We start from the raw sequence: 21,500 nt of genomic DNA, 5'->3' as shown, positions 1-21,500 counted from the left end.
TATATGCTAGCCATTCAAGGAATACAGACATTTTTCCTTAAAAAAAAATGCTTTCCTCAAGTTCTCTTCCATTTGTTTAAATCTTAATGATTTTATTTTCCCATATTTCGAAGACGCAATCTCAAATTTTTAGTTCCAAAAACAAGTCTTTTTATAAAACTCAATAAAGGACTAACTTTGCTCTTGATCCTCATTTAGAACAATGACTTTTGTTGCTATATGGCTATATTTTGTCATTATTATAGTTCTGGTCACTTATGTTAGTTTGACCTATTTTGGTAAGATATTAAACCTATCTCTGATCTTCTTTCATCAAAATTAGTCAGCTGTGTTTTCAACAAGCTGAAACACATCTGAGGATTGAATATTCCCACTGTCTGAAATCTAGACTAGAGTAACAGTTTTTTAAATTAGGCATATTTTTTCTGAAGAGCCTTTGAAGAAAATGAGAGAATGCTTAGATAATTTGAAATCCTGTAGCATCAATTATGAATTTATTTCTGTGGCATGGCTATTTGATTATGAAAAATACTGAGGTATCTGTGCTAGCAGAAGGATATTGGCACATTTGTTTTATAACATTTGCTGAAAAGCTGAAAATTCAAATCCTTTATATTCTATTTGATATAATAAAGCTGGTTTACCCTCCTGGCATAGGGTATATTTTTAAATAATTAAATTTGTTGTAAGTCTTTTCTGCTGACAAACTTGTCCTGATTGAATTTTTAAATTTTTAGTCTCTCTTTTTCTGTCTCTCTCAATGTTATTTGATCAACACTGTTACCAACCTCCATAAAATTGCTAGTTCAAAATTTAAGAGAGACCTTTAAAGGAACAAGCCAAGTAGAATGACATAGGAATCCAACAACAGAGATTTTTCAGTTTTGCAAAAATACCAAATCCAAATCTACTTTCATAGTTTTTTTTCACAAGAGCAAACATCCATTTTGTGACTTTTTTTTTAACAAACACTTTGGAGAAGCCAGCTTCACCTGAAAGAAGGGGATAGGCCCATGTCAGGCACTTTTTTCTTCCCACCTGCATCCCCACTCCCAACAGCCTACAGAGATAATCTTCCCAGTGTATGATTTCAATAACAAGCCACTTGGTGACTCTCAGGTACAGAAATGTTGTTATTTAAAAGCTGCCAGTCAGCCTCATTTTGTGGAGTTATAAATCGAGGAGGCTGGATCTGTTTTCTCCTGCTCACCGTCGCTAGCACAGGAGACTCTTTGCTGGATACTATCACCATCTACAATGGCCAAGTATGCCATCTGACATCTTAGTTTCTGAATTCAGAGCACTAGGAAACACTCTTTCCACATGAGAAAAGAGTGTTTCATAACTTCCTGTCATGGGAAACTAACTTTCAAAGGACCTGTGTTACATATTATCCACTTAATGCTCTAGGTTATAATACAGTCCGTAATCATACCTAACAGGAAGCAAATCCCTGGTCAGGGTCCAATGCTCTTTATTACCTCTGTGTGCTGTCATTAGGGGAAATTGGCCTCTTCTCATGTGCAGAATTAGCAATTACAGCTTTTAATTCAATTGCAGTTTCCATTCCAGATTGCGAATTTCCTAAGGGACTGTGTCTCTGAACTTCTACAAATGACATCACTCTCTAGAGGACATAACTGTGAACGCAGAACATACCCAAGTGAAATCAAATGTCAGCTTCTGAAAGTGTTGGGTGAATCAAGTACAACCTGATTCAGAGAGAAGAGACAGAAAATGAATGACTTTCTCCAAGAGAAATTACTATAGTCTCATTGGGTTATCTGAGTGTCTCTGGCCATTTAGTAGACTCGCTTGATTTGATTCCTTTAGAAAAAGATCACTTGACTGGAAGGCAAAAATCTATGAAATGTACCTCCCATCTGGGGATTAAAAAAGACATGACAGCAAGGCAGATGTTATTTTGGTGAGAATAGTTAACTAATAAGAACTCAGTCTAACTGCAGAGTAGCTATTTTCTCACTTGTAAAATGTAGAAAATGCTTTAAAGACCTTTATATCATATAGACATTCATATGTATTATTACAACTATTTATTTTATTGTTTTCAGAATCTGAATTCACCACAAACACCTTGAAATCTCTCCTTTGAATAACAAAATGCTCCTCAAAAGATTATGGTCAGATGGTGGCTCATACCTGTAATCCCAGCACTTTAGGAGGCTGAGGCAGGTGGATCACCTGAGGTCAGGAGTTCAAGACCACCATGGCCAACATGAGAAATCCCCATGTCTACTAAAAATACAAAAATTATCTGGGTGCGGTAGCAGACACTTGTAATCCCAGTTACTCAGGAGGCTGAGGCAGGAGAATCACTGGAACCTGGGAGGTAGAGGTTGCAATGAGCCAAGATCATGTCACTGCACTCTAACCTGGGTGACAGAATGAGACTGTCAAAAAGAAAGAAAAAATAATAATTATGATCTATTGTAATGTGTTGCAAAGCTATGGCTCAGAATCAGCATGGAAGCTTCTCAAATACATGTCTGTTAAGCTTCTATATTTTCTCAGAAACCTCAGAAAACAGAAAAAGCTGCGACAATAGATTCATTTCAAAAAGTGAAGGGAAGAAATCCCTAAAATAACAAACTATATGATCAAATTTAGATGTTGCCTTCGGGGTTAGGGAGGGAAGAACTCCCCAAAGAACTCTAGCTAAGATTACATTCTAATACAAGTCTATAAAAAGATTCAAACTTAATATTGTACATCATTACATTATATATTCAACTGCAGAGAAAATTATTTACTTTTATTCTAGAAGACAGAAGAAAAAGTGAGTCATAAAATGTGGTATAGGAAGAGCCAAAATGGCAGACTAGATGCAGCTAGGAAAAGCATCTCCCACAGAGATACTAGACTACCAAGAAGACTGGCACACTCTGAGCAGACCTTTTGAAGGAAGGCATTGAGGATGGATGGAGGGAGGATGCAGACCTCCTTCCTCCAGCATGGGCTGAAGGGAAAGCAAGCTGGAAGTCCTGCATGGGACTGCCAAGCACCAGTACTCATTTTTGACCCCCAGCAGCTCCTGGGGAAGAGGTGAGTTAAATAGGTATGGAGTGGCCCAATCTTGCCATAGACCTCCAGAATCCTAGCTTCAAGAGGCCCCACAAACCATGAATATTCATGCTGACAGAGATTGCTGCTTGGAGAGGTGGCAAAGACAGAATACTAGCCTGAGCAGAGCCCAGAGAGTTTGGCCTGGGAAAGTCAGAGAATGGCTGGGGATACCCATTCCCCAAGGCTCTCCATGGTCTTCTTGGTGGTTTTGGTCTTTGCTAACTGTCACACCTGGACAGAGCAGGCTGTCTTGCCCATGGAACAAAGGCAGTCTGATATGAGTGAAACCTGTCTTCTAGCCTCCCATGTGGTCTCTGCCAGCTCATGCCCACTTGCAGCACAGCCTTGAATGCCCAAATGGGGCATTTCCCAGCAACTTCTATCAGAGCTCCTTCATCAGCAGACCCTGCTTAACCAGTGGAGAGTTTCGGCAGACAAGCCCTCACTAACAGGCACCCAGCAGCAGCCTCCCTCACAGCTTTGCCAATGTACACTCAACCACAACCTTGCCCCACTACTTTGTACATGCATGTGCAAACCTTACCACTATGCTACCAATGGTGTGCATATGCACAAACCTTCCCATTGCCACCCCACCTGCACTAGTGTCCATGTATATGTACCCCACCACCACCAGTGTGCACTGACACACAGATCCAACCATCCCATTACTGCCAGTGTGCAATTGTGCACAGACACTGCCATTCCATCCCGCCAGCATACAAGCACCCTGCTGCATTGCCATTACAGGCACAAGCCTGTGCATTGTCCTTGCCACCCTGCCACCACTGATAAACGTGTGCATGTGTGGAGATCACTGTGTCACTGCACCACCAACACTGGCACACGTGTGTGAACACAGATCCTGCTGCCACCACAGTGAGGAAACACTTTTGCCAGCACCTCCCATCAGAGGCCAGGCCAGAAGACCAAGAACACCTTAGATCTTCCAATGAGGTGGGTGTTTAATCTCCAGAGTACAGAGAATGAAGTACAGGTCTCAGGCCCTCTTGGTTAAATGATGCAGCCTAGGAGGGCTGATCTGAGCCTTGACCCCAGAAATGAAGCCAATTGACTGAACCCAACTTATACCACAGACAACTCATCAAAAGGCAGCAAAGAACAGAAAAGCAAAAAAATCCATCCAAATGACAGCAACTTCAAAGATTAAAGGAACATCACCCCAAACAGATGAGAAAGAACCAGTAGAACTGCTTTGGCAACTCAAAGCCAGAGTGACTTCTGATCTCCAAACAACCACACTAAAAATGGTTCTTAACTAGGTTGAAATGGCTAAAACGAAAGACACTGAATTCAGAATCTGGATGGCAGTGAAGGTAATTGAGATTCAGGAGAGAGTTGAAACCCAATCCAAGGAATCTAAGGAATCCAATAACACGATACAACAGTGAAAGATAAAATACCCATTTTAAGAAAGAATTTAAAAGTATGATTGAGCTGAAAAACTCGCTATAAGAATTTCATAATACAACTGGAAGTATTAACAGCAGAATAGTCCGTGCTGAGGAAATAATCTAAGACTGGTTCTTATAATAAACCCAGTCAGACAAAAATAAAGAAAAAAGAACGAAGAAAACCTCCAAGAAATATGGAATTGAGACCAAACCTATGATTTATTGGCAATCAAGAAAGAGAGGGAGAGAGAGCAAAGAAATTGGAAAACATTTGAGGATACCATGAACCAAAATGTCCACAATCTCACTAGAGAGGCCAACATTCAAATCTGGAAAGAGAGAGAACCCTTATGAGGTATTATACAAGATGACAATCCCCAAGACACATAGTCCTCACATTCTCCAAGGTCAACATGAAAGAAAAATTATAAAGACAGCTAGAGAGAAGGAGCAGGTCACCTATAAAGGGAATCCCATTAGGCTAATAGTGGACCTTTCATCAGAAACTCTATAAGGCAGATGAGATTAAAAGACTATATTCAGCATTCTTTTTTTTTCCTTTTTTTCTTTTTTTTCTTTTTTTTTTTTTTTTTTGAGATGGAGTCTCATACTCTGTTGCCAGGCCAGAAGGCAGTGGCACAATCTCAGCTCACTGCAATCTCCGCTTCCTGGATTCCAGTGATTCTTCTGTCTCAACCTCCTGAGTAGCAAGTATATTCAACATTCTTAAACAAAAGAAATCCCAACCAAGAATTTTCTATCCAGCCAAACTAAGCTTTATTTCTCTAAAGAGAAATAAAATCATTTTAAGACAAGCAAATGCTAAGGGAATTAATTACCACCAGACCTGCCTTACATGAAATCCTTAAGGGAATGCCAAAAATGGAAAAGAAAAACCATTATCAGGCCCCATAAAAACATACTTACAGTGCATAGCCCATTGACAATATAAAGCAACTACACAATCAAGTCTGAATAATAGCTAGCTAGCAACATGATGACAGGATCAAATCTGCACATATCAATATTAAACATGAATATAAATGGGCTATATTCACCACATAAAAGGCACACTGTGGCAAGTTGGATAAAGAAGCAAGACCCAAGTGTATGCTGTCTTCAAGAGACCCATATCACATACAATGACACCCACAGGCTAAAAGTAAAGGGGTGGAGAAAAATCTAACAAGCAAATGGAAAACAGACAAACAAAAAAACACAGAGGTTGGTATTCTGAAAAACATTTCAGAAAAAAAAAAAAACAGACTTCGAACCAAAAATAATGAAAAAGAAGAAGAAGGGCATTACATAATGATAAAATGTTCAAATCAACAAGACATGACTATCCTAAATATATACATACCCAATACTAAAGCACTCAAATTCATAGAACAAGTTTTTACAGTAGTGTGAAGAGACTTAGATAAGCACCCTACAATAATGAGAAACTTCAACATCCCACGATGGTCTTTAGACAGATCACTGAGGCAGAATACTAACAAAGATATTTGGGTCCTAAATTCAACACTTGACCCAATGGACCTAAAAGGCATCTACAGAACACTCTACCCAACAACAATATAATATACAATTCTTCTCATCTGCACATATCACATACTCTAAAACCAACCACACACTTGGCCATGAAACAATTCTCAAACAATTCAAAAAAAAACTGAAAACATATCAAACACACTTTCAGACCATAGCACAATAAAAATAGAAATTAACAATAAAATGCTATTTAAAAATCATACAATTACATGGAAATTAAACAAGCTGCTCCTGAATAACTTCCGGCTAAACAATGAAACTAAAGCAGAAATCAAGAAATTCTTTCAAAGAAAAAAAAAATGAGACAGCACAATAGAATCTCTGGGACACATCTAAGGTGGTGTCAAAAGAAAAGACTGTAATCCTAAATGCCCATATCAAAAAGGTGGAAACATCTCAAATTAACAAAATAATATCACAGCTAGAGGAACTAGAAAAATAAGAACAGACCAACTGCAAAGCTAGCAGAAGAAAAGAAAGAGCTGAACTGAACAAATTGAGATGTGAGAAAACACAAAAGATAAACAAACCAAAAGTTTTTCCTTTGAAAGAATAAATAAGATTAACATATTTCTAGTTAGCCTAACAAAGAAAAACTCAAGGGAAGATCCAAATAAACACATCAGAAATAACAAAGGAGACATTACCATTGACCCTATAGTAATATAAAAAATCCTCATCATAGGCTATTACAAACACATGCCTGCAAACTGGAAAATTTAGAAGAAATTGATAAATTCCTAGAAACATACTATAGGGAACATAACTCCCAAAATTAAATCAGGAATAAATTGAAACCCTGAACAGACCAATAACAAGTTCCAAAATTGAATGAGTAATTAAAAGTCCACCAACCAGAAACAGCACTGGACCAGATTCATACCCAGATTCTACCAGACTTGTAAAGAAAAGCTGGTACCAATGCTATTCTAAAAAAAAATTGAGGGGGAGGAATGCCTCCCTAACTCATTCTATGAGGCTACCATCATTCTGATACCAAAACCTGGCAGAAACACAACAAATAATGAAAACTTCAGCCCAACATTCCTGATGAACAGAGTTGCAAAAATTCTCAACAAAATACTAGCAAATCAAAACCAGCAGCACATCAAAGAGCTAATCCATCACAATCAAGCCTTCATTCCTGGGATGCAAGATTGGTTAAACACATGCAAATTAATAAATGTGATTCATTACACAAACAGAGCTAAAAATAAAAATGACATGACCATCTTAATCAACAGAGAAAAGTCTTTCTTTTATAAACATATTTTCATGTTAAAAACCCTCAACAAAGTAGGCATTGAAGGAAAATACTCCAAAATAATAAGAGCCACTTATGACAAACCCACAGCCAACATCATACTAAATAGGCAAAACCTGGAAATATTTGGCTTGAGAACAAAAAGAACACAATGATGCCTACTCTCACTACTCCTATTCAATATAGAACTGGAAGTTCTTGCCAGAACAATCAAACAAGAGAAAGAAATAAAAGGCATCCAAATAGGGAAAGGAAGTCAAACCATCTCTCTTCATAGATTATATAATTTTATACTTAGAAACCCTATAGCAGTTGCCCAAATTCTCCTAAAACTGATCAACCACTTCAGCAAAGTTTCAGGATACAGAATCAATGTAAAATATTAGTAGCATTTCTCTCTTTTTTTTTTTTTTTTTTTGAGATGGAGTTTTGCTCTTGTTACCCAGGCTGGAGTGCAATGGCGCAATCTCGGCTCACTGCAACCTCCGCCTCCTGGGTTCTGGCAATTCTCCTGCCTCAGCCTCCTGAATAGCTGAGTTCTATATACCAACAATGTTCAAGCTGAGAGCCAAATCAAGAGTGCATTCCTGCTGACAATCGTCACACACAAAAAATAAAATGGCCAGAAATACAGCTAACCAGGCAGGTGAAAGACCTCTACAACAAGTATTACGAAACACTGCTAAAAGAAATCAGAAATGATACAAACAAATGGAAAAACATTCTACACTCATGGATAGGAAAAATCAATATTGCTAAAATAACCCTACTGTCCAATGGGATTTATAGATTCAATGTCATTTCCCTCAAACTTCCAATAACCCTACTGTCCAATGGGATTTATAGATTTAATATCATTTCCCTCAAACTTCCAATGATATTTTTCACTGAATTAGAAAAAAAAAAAACTGTTCTACAATTCATACGGAACCCAAAAAGTGCCTAAATAGCCAAAATAATTCTAAGCAAAAAGAGTAAAGCCAGAGGAATCACACTACCTGACTTTAAACTATACCACAAGGCTACAGTAATCAAAGCAGCATTGTACTGGTAAAAAAAAATGGACACATAGACCAATGGAACAAGTTAGATAAACCTTTATAAATCCACACACCTATAACCATCTAATCTTTGACAGATTACTGTCAAAGTCGACAAAAATAAGCAATAAGGAAAGCACTCCCTGTTCAATAAATGGTGCTGAGATAACTTGCTAGCCATACGCACAAGATTAAAATTGGAGCCCTGCCTTTCATTATGTGCAAAAATCAACTCAAGGTGGATTAAATGTAAACCCTAAAGCTATAAAATCCCTACATGAAAACCTAGGACATACCATTCTGGACCTAGGTCCTAGCAAGGACTTCATGATAAAGACTCCAAAAGCAGTTGCAATAAAAACAAAAATTGACAAATGAGATCTAATTAAACTAAGGAGCCTCAGCACAACAAAAGAAACTATCAACAGAGTAAAAAGACACCATACATAATGAGAAAAGTCTTAAAAACTATGAATCTGACAAAAGACTAATATCCAGAATCTAAAAGGAACTTACACAAATTAACAAGCAAAAAACAAACAACACCATTAGTAAATGGACAAAGAAAATTGAAGACCTCGAACTATGAAAATACTACAAGAAAATATTGGGTAAAATCTCCAGGGCATTGGTCTGGGCAAAAATTTCTTGAGCAATACCCTACAAGCACAGACAACCAAAGCAAAAATGAGCAAATGGGATCATATCAAGTTTAAAAGCTTCTGCACAGCAAAGGATACAATCAACAAAGTGAAGAGACAACTCACAGAATGGGAGAAAATATTTGCATACTACCCAACTGTCACAGAATTAATAACTAGAATATGTAAAGACTTCAAACAACTCTACAGGAAATATCTAACAATGGCATAAAAAATGGATAAACGATTTGAATAGATATTTTTCAAAATAAGATATACAAATGGCAAACAGGCATATGGAAGTGTGCTCAACATCACTTTGTGTAAATAAAAACTACAATGAGATATCACCCCAGTTAAAATGACTTATACCCAAAAGACAGGCAATAGCAAATGCTGACAATGATGTGGGAAAAGGAACACCTTGTACACTGTTGGTGAAAAAATAAATTACTACAACCATTAGGATAACAAATTCATAGGTTTCTCAAAATACTAAAAATAGAGCTACCATAACATCCAGCAATCCCACTGCTGGTTATGTACTCAAAAGAAAGGAAATCAGTAGATCAAAGAGATGTCTGCACTCCTACGTTTGCTGCAGCACTGTTTACAAAAGCTAAGATTTGGAAGTACTCTAAGTGTTCATCAATAGGTGAATGGATAAAGAAAATGTGAAACATGTGCATAATGTAGTACTATTCAGCCATAATAATGAGATACTGTAATTTGCAAAAACATGGTTGGAACTGGAGATCATTATGTTAAGCGAAGCAAACCAGGTACAGAAAGATAAACTTCACAAATTCTCACGTATCTGTGGTATCTAAAAAATCAAAGCCATTGAACTCATAATTACAGAGAGTAGAATGATGATTAACAGAGGATGGGAAGGGTGGTGGGGCCTGGGTTGGGGCACTTGGGGATGGTTAATGGTTACAAAAAAAAAATAGAAAGAAATAATAAGACCTAGTATTCGATAGCACAAGGTGACTTTACTCAATATTAACTTAATTGTCCATTTAAAAATAACTGAAAGAATATAACTGGATTATTTGTAACACAAAGGACAAATGCTTGATGGGATGGATACCCCATGCTCCATGATGTGATTCTTTCACATTGCATGCCTATATAAAAACATCTCATGTGCCCCATAAATAAATATACCTACTATGTACCCACAAAAAAATCAAAAACATTAAAATACGTTTTAAATGAACAAAGAACATGACACTTTTCAAAAGAAGACATACATGTAGCCAACAAACATATGGGAAAATGCTCAACATCAATAATCATTAGAGAAATACAGTCAAATCAACAATCAGATACCATCTCACAAAAGTCAGGATGGCTATTATGTTCTTTGCAGTAATGTGGATGCAGCTGGAGGCTATTACCCTAAGTGAATTAATGCAGAAATAGAAAATCAAATACTGTATGTTTTGACTTCTAAGTGGGAGCGAAACATTGAGTACACGTGAACAATAAGAAGGGAACAGAAGACACCAGAACCCGCTGGAGGGTGGAGGATGAGGATTGTAGAACTAGCTGTCATGAACAATGCTTATTATCTGGGTGACAAAATAATCTGTATACCAAAACCCCATTACATGCAATTTTCCCATGTAGCAAACCTGCATGTGTACCCTCTGAACCTAAATTAAAAGTCAATAAGAAAAACAAAATGGCATATGTATAGACACAATGGAATACCATTCAGCCATTATAAGGAATAAAATCATGTCTTTTCAGCAACATAGATGGAATTGGAGGCCATTACCTCAAATGAAACAATATAGAAACAGAAAGTCAAATACTGCAGTTTCTCACTTATAACTGGTAGCTAAGTAATGTGTCCACATGAACCTAGAATGTGGCATGACAGATATTAGAGACTTGGGAGGGTGGCAGGATGGGAGGGGGCTGAGGGATGAGAAATTACTTAAACATCATAATGTATTTACTCAGGTTACGGCTACACTAAAAACCCAGACTTTACCACTAAGCCATATACTTGTAACAAAACTGCACTTGGACCCCCTTGAATTTACACAATTTTATTTTAAAAAAAGAAAATTAAAAACAAAGAAGAGGTAAAACAAGACTTAAGTAGTTAGGATAAGAAAATTTGCATGTATCCTAAGTTTAAATTAATGCCAAAAGGCATTAAAGAAGAAAATAATACACATATTTCAGTCTTAAATAAAATCCCTTGCTTTCTAATTCAAAAGAAGTATTTTCCTTTAAATGAAAATGATGTGATAGAGCACCATGCCTCCTCATCGAATATTAGTTGTTGAGAATTCATAAGCAGACATTTTGGAAACGAATAGTCTAGCATCCCACTAAGATGCCTCTAGAGAAGCATTATGGTGAGGCAAGACTCAGACCTAAAATAAAAACAAATGTCTCAAGTAGATTGTTGAATATTTTAGAAATTTTCAAGAAAAATAATTTGTAAAATGTCTATCCCTTTATATTATGTTGGTTAAGTACTTTTCTGTTTATTAAAGTCTCATTTATTTTCTTCTTGTTTACTACTAAAATATGTATCTTCTTGCAATAAAAATAAACTCTGGTTTTAAAAAGAAGAGCTGGCAAACAACAGACGGTAGAATCTATGGTTCAATATGTTGGTAAATTACCGAATCCAGCCCCGACTTTGAAACTTGTGAAACTGTCCTTAAATAACTGCTTCGGAGGCATATTCAGGAGCAAGACATCTGTAAACCTCTGTCCTGGTAACTAAATGTGGAAAAGTTTTTATTCTGTCTGGAATCAGACCTAGAGAGAGCCCTAAATAGAAGCAGCTTAAGGGCTTAAAAGACTTCATAATTAGGTCTCTACTTCATCTAAATGCACATGACAAACTTCAGGAATTGTTGAAGGTCTGCCTCTTTCTACCCCCATCAGTGGAATCCGAGCCAGCCTGGAGTTGAAAAACTGAGGTTGGAGGCTCAGAATAATTATCACCTGTATGGCCATGAGAGACGCTCCTTACCTCCCTTAACTCACTTCTCTTACAGTGTTGACTGCAAGCTCAAAAGCAACCATGGCTGTGGTGTGCACACTGCAAAGGAACAAGCAACATCCTTTTGGAAATGAAATTTCTACAAACCATAACATGTAAGCAGAGTTATTGCCAGCGGGGCCAGAAGTCGGAGTGAATTTGCAGTCCTGATAATCAATTGAGGTAATAAGAGTTATAACTACAATCGTCTCAGATGCAAATGTGGCATGCAGATTTTTCAGAGCAATCCTTTTGGCTTCAAAGTCCTTCAGAATGGGAATAAGGCACTACTCTGAGAGTCACAGCCCCTGGCACCGGATGATCTCAATTCACTCCACAGTGATATCAAAATCCTGTACTATTCTGAATGCACTAGACAAGCTGCTGCAGGACTGTGCAGAATTTGCAGGCACAAATGGTTACAAACAGCAGCTGGGAGTTCACTCTAATTATGATTTAACACCAATTAATAATGGTAATTTTCATAATCCTATTATATAGGGCTTATTGCAAAAGTTGTCAAAGATATTGTGTGTTTTTAGATAACAGTGATTATTCTGGTCAGCGACGATAAAAACTGCTGGGCAACATGACAGATTCACATTTCAGTCATTCATGTAATTATACAGCAGACTCTATTCTGGCCATTGAAAATAAACTATTACAGAAAATGCCTACTGTATGGACCTCATTGGTCAGTTGAAAATAGAAATATAAATAAGAAACCAAAGTGCCATAATCAGTGTTATGAGAGAAGTAAATGTAGATACTACGTACTATTTGAGAGTTTTGTAGAAACCATATTATCTTTTGTGCCAAGTGTGGACAATGTTTTAATAATGTCTTTTCCATAGGATCAAGAATTGATAGATTTGTGGAACAAACAGGCTTTACTACTTTGCTAGCTAATATACCATTGTGGGTAGCGTGGGTGAAGAAAAGAAAAGAAAGGAGTTGGAACATCGATTGCCCCTCCTAGACCATTTCTTCAAAGATGCCTGCATTGCTGCTGAAATAGATGCAATCTGCAACACCCGTACACCAAGAAAATACTTTAGGCCTGTTTGATAACCAATTCCAGTATGTTTTTCATCCACAAAAAATCATTGCTGCTGAGATGCTTCATTGCTCACAGAAAAAACGACATTCTGTGCTGCTGGATTCACCATAATAAGAATGTTTTCTGGAAAGAAAAGCAGTTATTTAGTGCTGAGCCTGTGCTAAGGCCAGAGTGAACCCAAACCACTATTTCTTACCACTGGAACATGAAAATACGGGATTGGAACTATGCTTCTCCTGACATTGCCAGCTGGCTTCAGTTGATCTCTACTCAAGAACAGAGCCATCTGTAGGAAAGGACATCGGCTTTTTAGGGTGAAAGGGATTCTACATGTACCTCTATGTTCTGTTTTCCCATTTTATAATTTGGATTGATCATGCCTAGGTACATTTTTCTAAGCTTAAATGGCAACCTTTCTTAAATCACTGTAGGAGGGCAAGAACGCTTTGCTGGTGTTGATAATTACACATTGCCCAGAAGTTATAAAAATCAACACTGAACACTGCTGCTGTTGCTGCTGCACATCCCCAGCAATGTTACACTCTTCAGCTGTAAGTTTTGATTTTAACGTATTTTCGAAGTCATTCCTGCATATTTAATTTAAAATATAAAACTTGGTTGTTTTGGACTGAATGTTGATGTCCCCCACCCCCAAATTCGTATGGGAAAACCCTAACCTCTAGTATGGCTGTATTTAGAGACAAGGCTTCTGAAAAAGTAATAAAGGTTACATCAGATCATAATGATGAGGCTCTGATCCAATAGGATTTGTGATTTTATAAGAAGAGACTCAAGAGCTCTCTCACTCTCTACACACCCAGGCACTGCAGGGATGCCATGTGAGCACATGGTGAGAGAAGGTAGCCAGCTGCAAACCAAGGAGAGAGACATCACCAGACACCTTCCCTACCGCACCTTGATTTTGAACTTCTAACCTCCAGAACTGTGAGAAAATAAATGTATGTTGTTGAAGCTACTCAGTCTATGGCATTTTGTGATAGTAAGCCTAGCAGACTAATATAAGGGTTAAAGAAATATTGGCAAGGGGCCCCAGATTATCCTGTGCATTGAACTAAGGGTAGAGGGATATTTAATAAAAAGGAGTCGAAACTAGAAACTATGTAGCTAGAGGAACATGAGTTTCTGAAGCAACAAAGGAAGCACTTCTTTGAGACCACAACGAAAGGATGTCAGTTTGACATCATTTTAATCAACGCTCAGTAGGCTCCACTCCATGACAATAGTAACGGTATTAGAACTCTAGAGCTATTTGCTTAGAAGCTTTAATTATACCAGTGACAAACTAAGCAGTCATGGAGTGAAAAGACAGTAATTCTCTGACCATGACCACTCAATCTGGAACCACAAGAGGGTTTATATCCACTGACAGAACACAGACATTGTATTTAAAAGGGAAGCCCACTTGTTATATAATTTTAGCCTGTATTAACATTATTCAATCTTAGTTATTTTTTCCCTTTTCAAATTTCAGTTTACATTCTTTTTTTGTGTGTTTGTGGAATTGGCTGCATAATCTTTTGCAAGTTTTCATCCCTAACCAACCAGCCAAACAAACAAACAAAAAACCACTTTCTCTACCTGCTACCAACCAAATCTCAGATTTTTCTAGTTCCATATGAAAATACTCAATTTTGTATTTTCTTTTTCCCCTTCCCTTTGTTTTTTTTTTTTGTTTGTTTGTTTGGTTTTTTTTGGATTAACTAATATTTTTAGTACACATAATTGTGACATTTGGTGGTAAGCTTGTCAATATTTTTTGTGACTTCTAATATAAAAGTATTAAAAGCTTTTTAAAAAAAATAAACTACAAAAGTGAGCCTGGCCAACATGTTGAAATCCCATCTCTACCAAAAATACAAAACTTAGCTGGGTGTGGTGATGTGCACCTGTAATCCCAGCTATTCAGGAGGCTGAGGCAAGAGAACTGCTTGAACCTGGGAAGTGGAGGTTGCAGTGAGCTGAGATTGTGCCACTGCACTCTAGCCTAAGAGACAGAGTAAGAGTAAGACTGTTTAAAAAAAAAAAAAAAGGCATGTTCCTCAAATGTACTCCAAAACTAAAATGCAATTAAAAAAAGGAGCAGTTTTTTTTTAATGTGAGAATTTTTATCTTTCTATTTTTTTATACTATCAGTTACAGCAGGCAGCATAGTTTTTAACAGTACTGACATGATAACAAAGACTATATCAGAATGCAGTAGTATCAGCAAGATAATATTACCATATTTAGTAACACTTCTTAAACAATCCTCATATGAAAGTTAAATGCTTTCTCTAAAATTAGATCTTTTACAATGCATGTGATAGATATGCTGTGGCCACACCAGACATATTGGTTCATGCCCAGATTGAGAGTCCTGTGCACTGACTCTAAACACTGCTTACTGCTTGTTTTGTTTTGGCTTCACTATCAGTGTTATCCTGAACCATGATATGAAAAACTAAAATCAATCTATGAATCACATGCAAATTCATCCCACATATTATCCCTCTCTATTAAAAATGAACACAATCAAGTATTGGATTTTACTGACAATCTTCTACGAAATGCTTTTATTATTCTAGGTTAAATAAATGAGATTCTAAGGACTAGATTCTAGTCTCAGCTCCACCACTAACTAGCTAAGCAAACTTGGGCAATCACTTAATTTCCTGGGTCTGAATTTTCCTCATCTTTAAACGCAATAAAATAAAATATGTGATTTACAATATCCTTGTATATTAGATATACAAGATTCCTATTTACTCTAGAACATTCCTCTATTTGAAATGAAACCCTAACTCCAGTGTTCTTTTCACTTTCTGAAATCCTTCCCTGTTTCTTCTCCTTGGACAAATTGAATTCATCTCCTTTATGCCTCCTTTGTACTAAGAATATCCCTCGTGAAGCACTGATCTGACTCATGATCTGTCACTAGACTGGAGCCTCCTGGAGAGCAGGCATCTGGTCTTTTATGTTCACAACCCCATAGTTATGTGTTAGGGGCTGGATGTATGCATGGCTATATGGTGAATCAGCCAATACTTTCTGTGCCACACTTCAACAAAGTGTCTCATGAGAAGACATACAGAAACAGCAAATAAAATTCCTCTCTCATCTTATTTAAATAGTCAATCTGGAGGAAAATATGTTCTTGCTATCTTGAAAGTGAAGGAAATATTCAGAAATAATTTAAAATCTCAGGCATGCTTATTGTAGCCAGAAGTGTTAATGTAACGTGTATTTTAAGTTTCAAGGAAATGAAATTCTCTTGACTGCCTCATGGACAAATATACCACTTATTTTTAAATGGATCATTCTCTTATATTCATAAAACATAACGCCTGTAGGTTTCAGTATCTTTTATGGGAAAAAAAAGTTATAACAAAATGTTATATATATAACAATGTATCTGCTGATTTGAGGACCTTTGAGGATATAGACTTCCTATCGACCTTTACATCTGGTGCACTGGGGGTCCTCAAGTCCATGCCAAGGTTGGACAATCCACTAGGCAGATTAACAGAATTTTGCATATCATCCTATTCATGGCTATGATTATTGCAGCATAACATACAAAGAAAATCTAGCAAATGAAAAAGGTACATGGGTAAGCTGGGCACAAGCAAGAGTGTGACAACACATGAGAAATGTCAACCAGGGAAGTTCATTAAGGACTTGGTGCTTCCAGTTTTTTACTGGAGATGGTCACACAGGCATCATCTTGTTTGACATATGCCAAAATTCCACATTTCTGGAAGGACAGTCGGTGCTCAGCATAAATCTACCTTGTTGAAACAGACAGTTAAGGCACGGGGAGCTACTCATCAGTTAGAGTCCCCCTGACATCCAAGTTCATAGGAACCAGCTTTGTAAGCAAGTCTTTCGAAGGACAGTAGTCCTACCTGCTAGGTTAACTCTTTTTTACACAAATGGTGAAAAGTATTGTGCAACAAATAGGCAAAGTGGGAAGAAGTGTAATGTTAACTTTAAAAGTGTGATAAGAGGCCTTTAAAATGTACATGTCACCTGTGTTACCTTTTTATGTCTGTGGTCAAAGAAGATGTGTTGCTTATCTACTTTGATGTATACCTAAGAGCTGGAACTCAATTTAATGAATACCATTTTGTCATTCTAGGAAATAGTGTCTTGAATTGGTTAAACAAATGAATACATACATAAAGTAAGCAAATTAGTCAACTTCCCTCTGTTTATCTCCCATATCTTTTCTGAATACTTTTAAACTTATTGGAAACTGTGGAAATGTGTTCTTATTATTGAAAAAAACAAACCCCAGCTGGTCTTTTTGCTCAGTTCAGTTTAGTTTCTGACTCTCACTCATGGGATCTTCATCCCCAGTACTCTGGTGGAGCCTATGGACCTCATCTCAGAAGAACTGCTTTAAATGCACAAAACAAAATACACAGGATTGCAAAGGAGACACATACTGAAATCCTGTTATTAACATATTTTAAAATAATGTACAGTATATTAATATATGTGCTTCTGTCTAGCAGCCAGTCTAATAACTATCATAATTGTTAAATACTAATGAGCATAAATGGCATTTCAAGATATCCTCAGCACATGTGATATGAAAATATCCATTAATATAATTGTTTTTGGTACTTCTAATAACACTATAGTTGTCTAGCAACCTTTCCAATTAAAGGAAATGCTAAATGTCAGTTAGAAATTAGATTAAATGAATTTTTTTCATCAAAATGTACAGGCCCCAATTAAAAATGTCAGGTTTCTAGTACCATGAGACCAGGAGTTCATTAACTGATTCCATTTAGACCATGAGCTGTTGGACCGATAGCAAACAGACTGGTTTTGTTTGACCACAGAATTTTAAAAACAAATCAGATTAATTACCAACCAAATGTGGTTTCCCATAAAAACATGCTTCTGGCCTCTTGGAGAAAAAAAATAAATAAAATATGAGGACTAAGCAATACTAGCCCGGCAGCCCCACAAGGCAACGTCCTACCAGACTGAATAGCAGCTGCCTCCTTCACAGATGAAAGGAACGCTCCTGTTTCACAGTAACTATAAATCCTGCCTTACCTTTTCATGCTATCTGCCTACTTTGTGTAGCTACTTCTTATTAATATTTAAGGTATTTTCTACCTCATAACCCTCTAAATAGGCAGCAAGTAGAAGATATTTGCTTTCTAATAAAGGTGGGGAGATTCTATTTATATGCCCACTGTTGTCCCCATTAACTTCTTTCAGTACTTTTCTTCCTTCCTTCCCTCATTTTCTTCCTTCCCTTCCTCCCTCCCTCCCTCCTTCCTTCCTTCCCTTCCTCCCTCCCTCCTTTCTTCCTTCCCTTCCTCCCCCCCTCCTTCCTTCCTTCCTTTCCTTTCTTTCTCTTCTCTTCTCTTCTCTTCTCTCTCTCTCTCTCGCTCACTTGCTCGCTCGCTTTCTTTCAGCTGGAGTGCAGTAGTAAGATTTTGACTCATGGCAACCTCCACTCCCTGGTTCAAGCGATTCCCCCTGCCTCGGCCTCCCAAGTAGCTAGGATTACAGGCACATGCCACCATGCCTGGCTAATTTTCTGTATTTTAGTAGAGACAGGATTTCACCATGTTGGTCAGGATGATCTTGATCTCCTCACCTTGTGATCCACCCACCTCAGTAACCCAAAGTCCTGGGATAACAGGCATGAGCCACTGTGCCTGGCCCAGTCCTCTTTTTTCAACAATTAACACACTTAAGACCCCTGGGCAGTCACCTGATTTGTAAATAAGGTAACTGAAACACAGTCATGCTCATTTCTTCATGTATTATCTATAGCTGTTGCTACCGACTAACTTTTACCCCCTCAAAATTCATCTGTTAAAGCTCTTACCCACAATGTGATGGTATTGGAAGACGGAGCCTTTGGGCGGTAATTAGGTTTAGAGGAGGTCATAAAGTTGAAGCCCTTATGAGGGGGTTGGTGCCCTTATAAGACACCAGTGAGCTTACTTCCTCCCTGTCCGTCTCTCTGCCTCCCCTTCTTCTCTCTCTTATGTGGGAACACAGTGAGAAGCTGGACAAGTGAGAAGCAAGCCAAGAGGAGAACCCCGACCAGGGAACCAAACTGGTCAGTAACTTGGTCATACTCTTCCCAGGCTCCAGAACTGTGAGGAATCAATTCCTGCTGCTGAAGACAACCCATCTATGGTATTTTGTTACGGCAGCCCAAGCTGACAAAGATAGCTGCGTTCATACTGCAGTGGAAAAGCTGAGTATTTGAGATTGGCCCACAAATTCAAAATTATTTACTATTTGATCCTTGACAGAAAAAGTTTGCCAGCCCATGCTGTAGTTGTTTGATGGAATTACTAGTTATAGCTCTGGAATTTTTACATAGAGGGGCTTAAGGGTGGGTGGGAGGAGTTATATTTGCACAGTAAGCATCTTCTTTTTCCTTAATGGAGATGAAGACAAAGAGCTAAAGAAAGCTCACTCTCCTCCTTATTACAGCCACGGAAAGCCACACACTTTACAAACCTCTCCACCAAGCCACTGGATACACTTGTGTGGCTGGAACTGTACCATACCATGACTGCCAACTTGGATTCCAAATCTGCTCCCTTATTTACCAGGAACACACCCTTAATCAATGGCTATGATAGCTATGAGATATCAGTAGCATACTAAAGATGTAGTTTTGGTTACAGAATTCACAACAAATGTTCGTTACAATAATTTTTACAATAATATCAACAAGAACAAAATGTTTTCATTAATAGATCAATTGGAATAAAGTGAATAAGTGAATGAGAAACTATAAATTGTTGACCACGTGTCTGTGGAATATTGTAGAAAAGAAAATGTTGGCGACTTTGACAAGCTAAAACATGGTAGTCTAAAAAATACAGGCTTTAGAATCATGGAGATAAATTCAAGTGCAGGCACTTCCTCATAATTTATTTGACAACTAGCTGTTCTAATCTTAGAACCTTAATCTCCTCATGGGTGAGATTATACTGCTCTGTTTGTGGGTTGCTGACATTTAATAAGATACATATGTAAACTGTGTTGAAGTGCCCGGCTATATACAATAGGCTCTCAAATGGTAGCTAGTGTTATTAATCATTAGATAATATTTTCTCACCATGTATCTTTTTCATGAGACGATTGTTTTTCTGAAAATGAAGTGACACTCAATGACACCCTTTTTCCACTATCTTCCAAGTTACTGAGACAATGCGTCAAGAGCAGAAAGGCTAGAATTATAAAAACTGACACCAGTTATAAGAGGAAACAGGTTAGAAGGGAAGAAGCCGCTTGATGTTACTCAGCAAACTGGCACCTGTGGAGACAGGGAGAGCGTTTCTGGGTCCCATGAGAAAAACCAACAACAGTTTTCTGTCTCTAGACTCTCTTCCTAACAGAAGTAGCCACACCAGTGTGTACTCAGCTGTCACAACCTGTGTGTGTGTGTGTGTGTGTGTGTGTGTGTGTGTGTAAGGGAAAAAGAGGTGACAGATTTTCTACTGGTGATTGGTTTTAATTGTCCCTCTTTGGCACCTTGCATTGCAAATATATCAGTTGGTTATTTGATATTAATCCTCCTGGGCCAGAGTTTCCTCATGTGCTTTGAAGGAAAAATAACTACCCATTTTATTACACAGGAATATTTTAAATATCAAGTCCTGAGGAATGTACAGATGTTGGATAGGAGGTTTCGGTCATCTTGCAGGATGGGGGAAGATTTTAAAACTGCAATTTTAGATTGGAGGGAACTTAGAATATAGTCTTCCCTTGATATATGAGGTGGGTTGGTCCCCGGTCCCCTCACACATGCAAATCCTCACATGCTGAGGACACACACACATACAGGAAAAGTCGGCTTGGTATACACGTTTCAAATCATGCAAATGCTGTATTTTTCATCCATGTTTAGTTGAAAAAATTGGTATGTAAGTGGACCCTCGTGGTTCAAACCTGTGTTATTCAAGGGCCAAGCATACTAAGAGTCAACTACCAAACAGGTTGCCTTGTTGAAAGGGAATCTGTCATTGCAGAAGGCAGAGCATAGACCAAAGGAGACATTTCTGCTTAATACTGAAAGGGACTCTGAGCTCCCTAACACATTAGCAAGAAACTTCCATATTTACTTGATATTTAGCATCCCTCTTCCACTTCCACCACTGCCTTAGCTTTCAACTATTTGTGTTGGACACAATATTCACATTTAACTATAGGTCTATTAAGCATAAGTACTCTAAGTCTTCATGCTCTCTACAGCTATTTACATTCTACCTCACAGGTTCTGGATGCTCCATAACTATTTGATAACAAAAGTGTAAACTGAAACTGATGTTCAAGTATAGATCAAATAAATGTGATACAGCCAGTAAAAACACTACTCCTGCTAGTCTCATTCTTTCTTGGAACCATAAGTAGGAATTACATTGATTTAATTA

General features: G+C 37.6%; 1 protein-coding gene across 1 annotated transcript in view; it reads right to left on the bottom strand.

Moving 5' to 3' along the window:
• Positions 1 to 21,500, bottom strand: part of KCNH5 (potassium voltage-gated channel subfamily H member 5) — a 398,615-nt gene that overhangs the window by 63,523 nt on the left and 313,592 nt on the right. The gene's annotated exons all lie outside the window — the stretch shown is intronic.

The sequence above is a fragment of the Saimiri boliviensis genome, chromosome 2 (assembly GCF_048565385.1).
Source record: "Saimiri boliviensis isolate mSaiBol1 chromosome 2, mSaiBol1.pri, whole genome shotgun sequence".
NCBI classification, from domain to species: domain Eukaryota; kingdom Metazoa; phylum Chordata; class Mammalia; order Primates; family Cebidae; genus Saimiri; species Saimiri boliviensis.
Note: the sequence above shows the minus strand (reverse complement) of the source record. Positions and strands in the feature narration are given on the sequence as shown.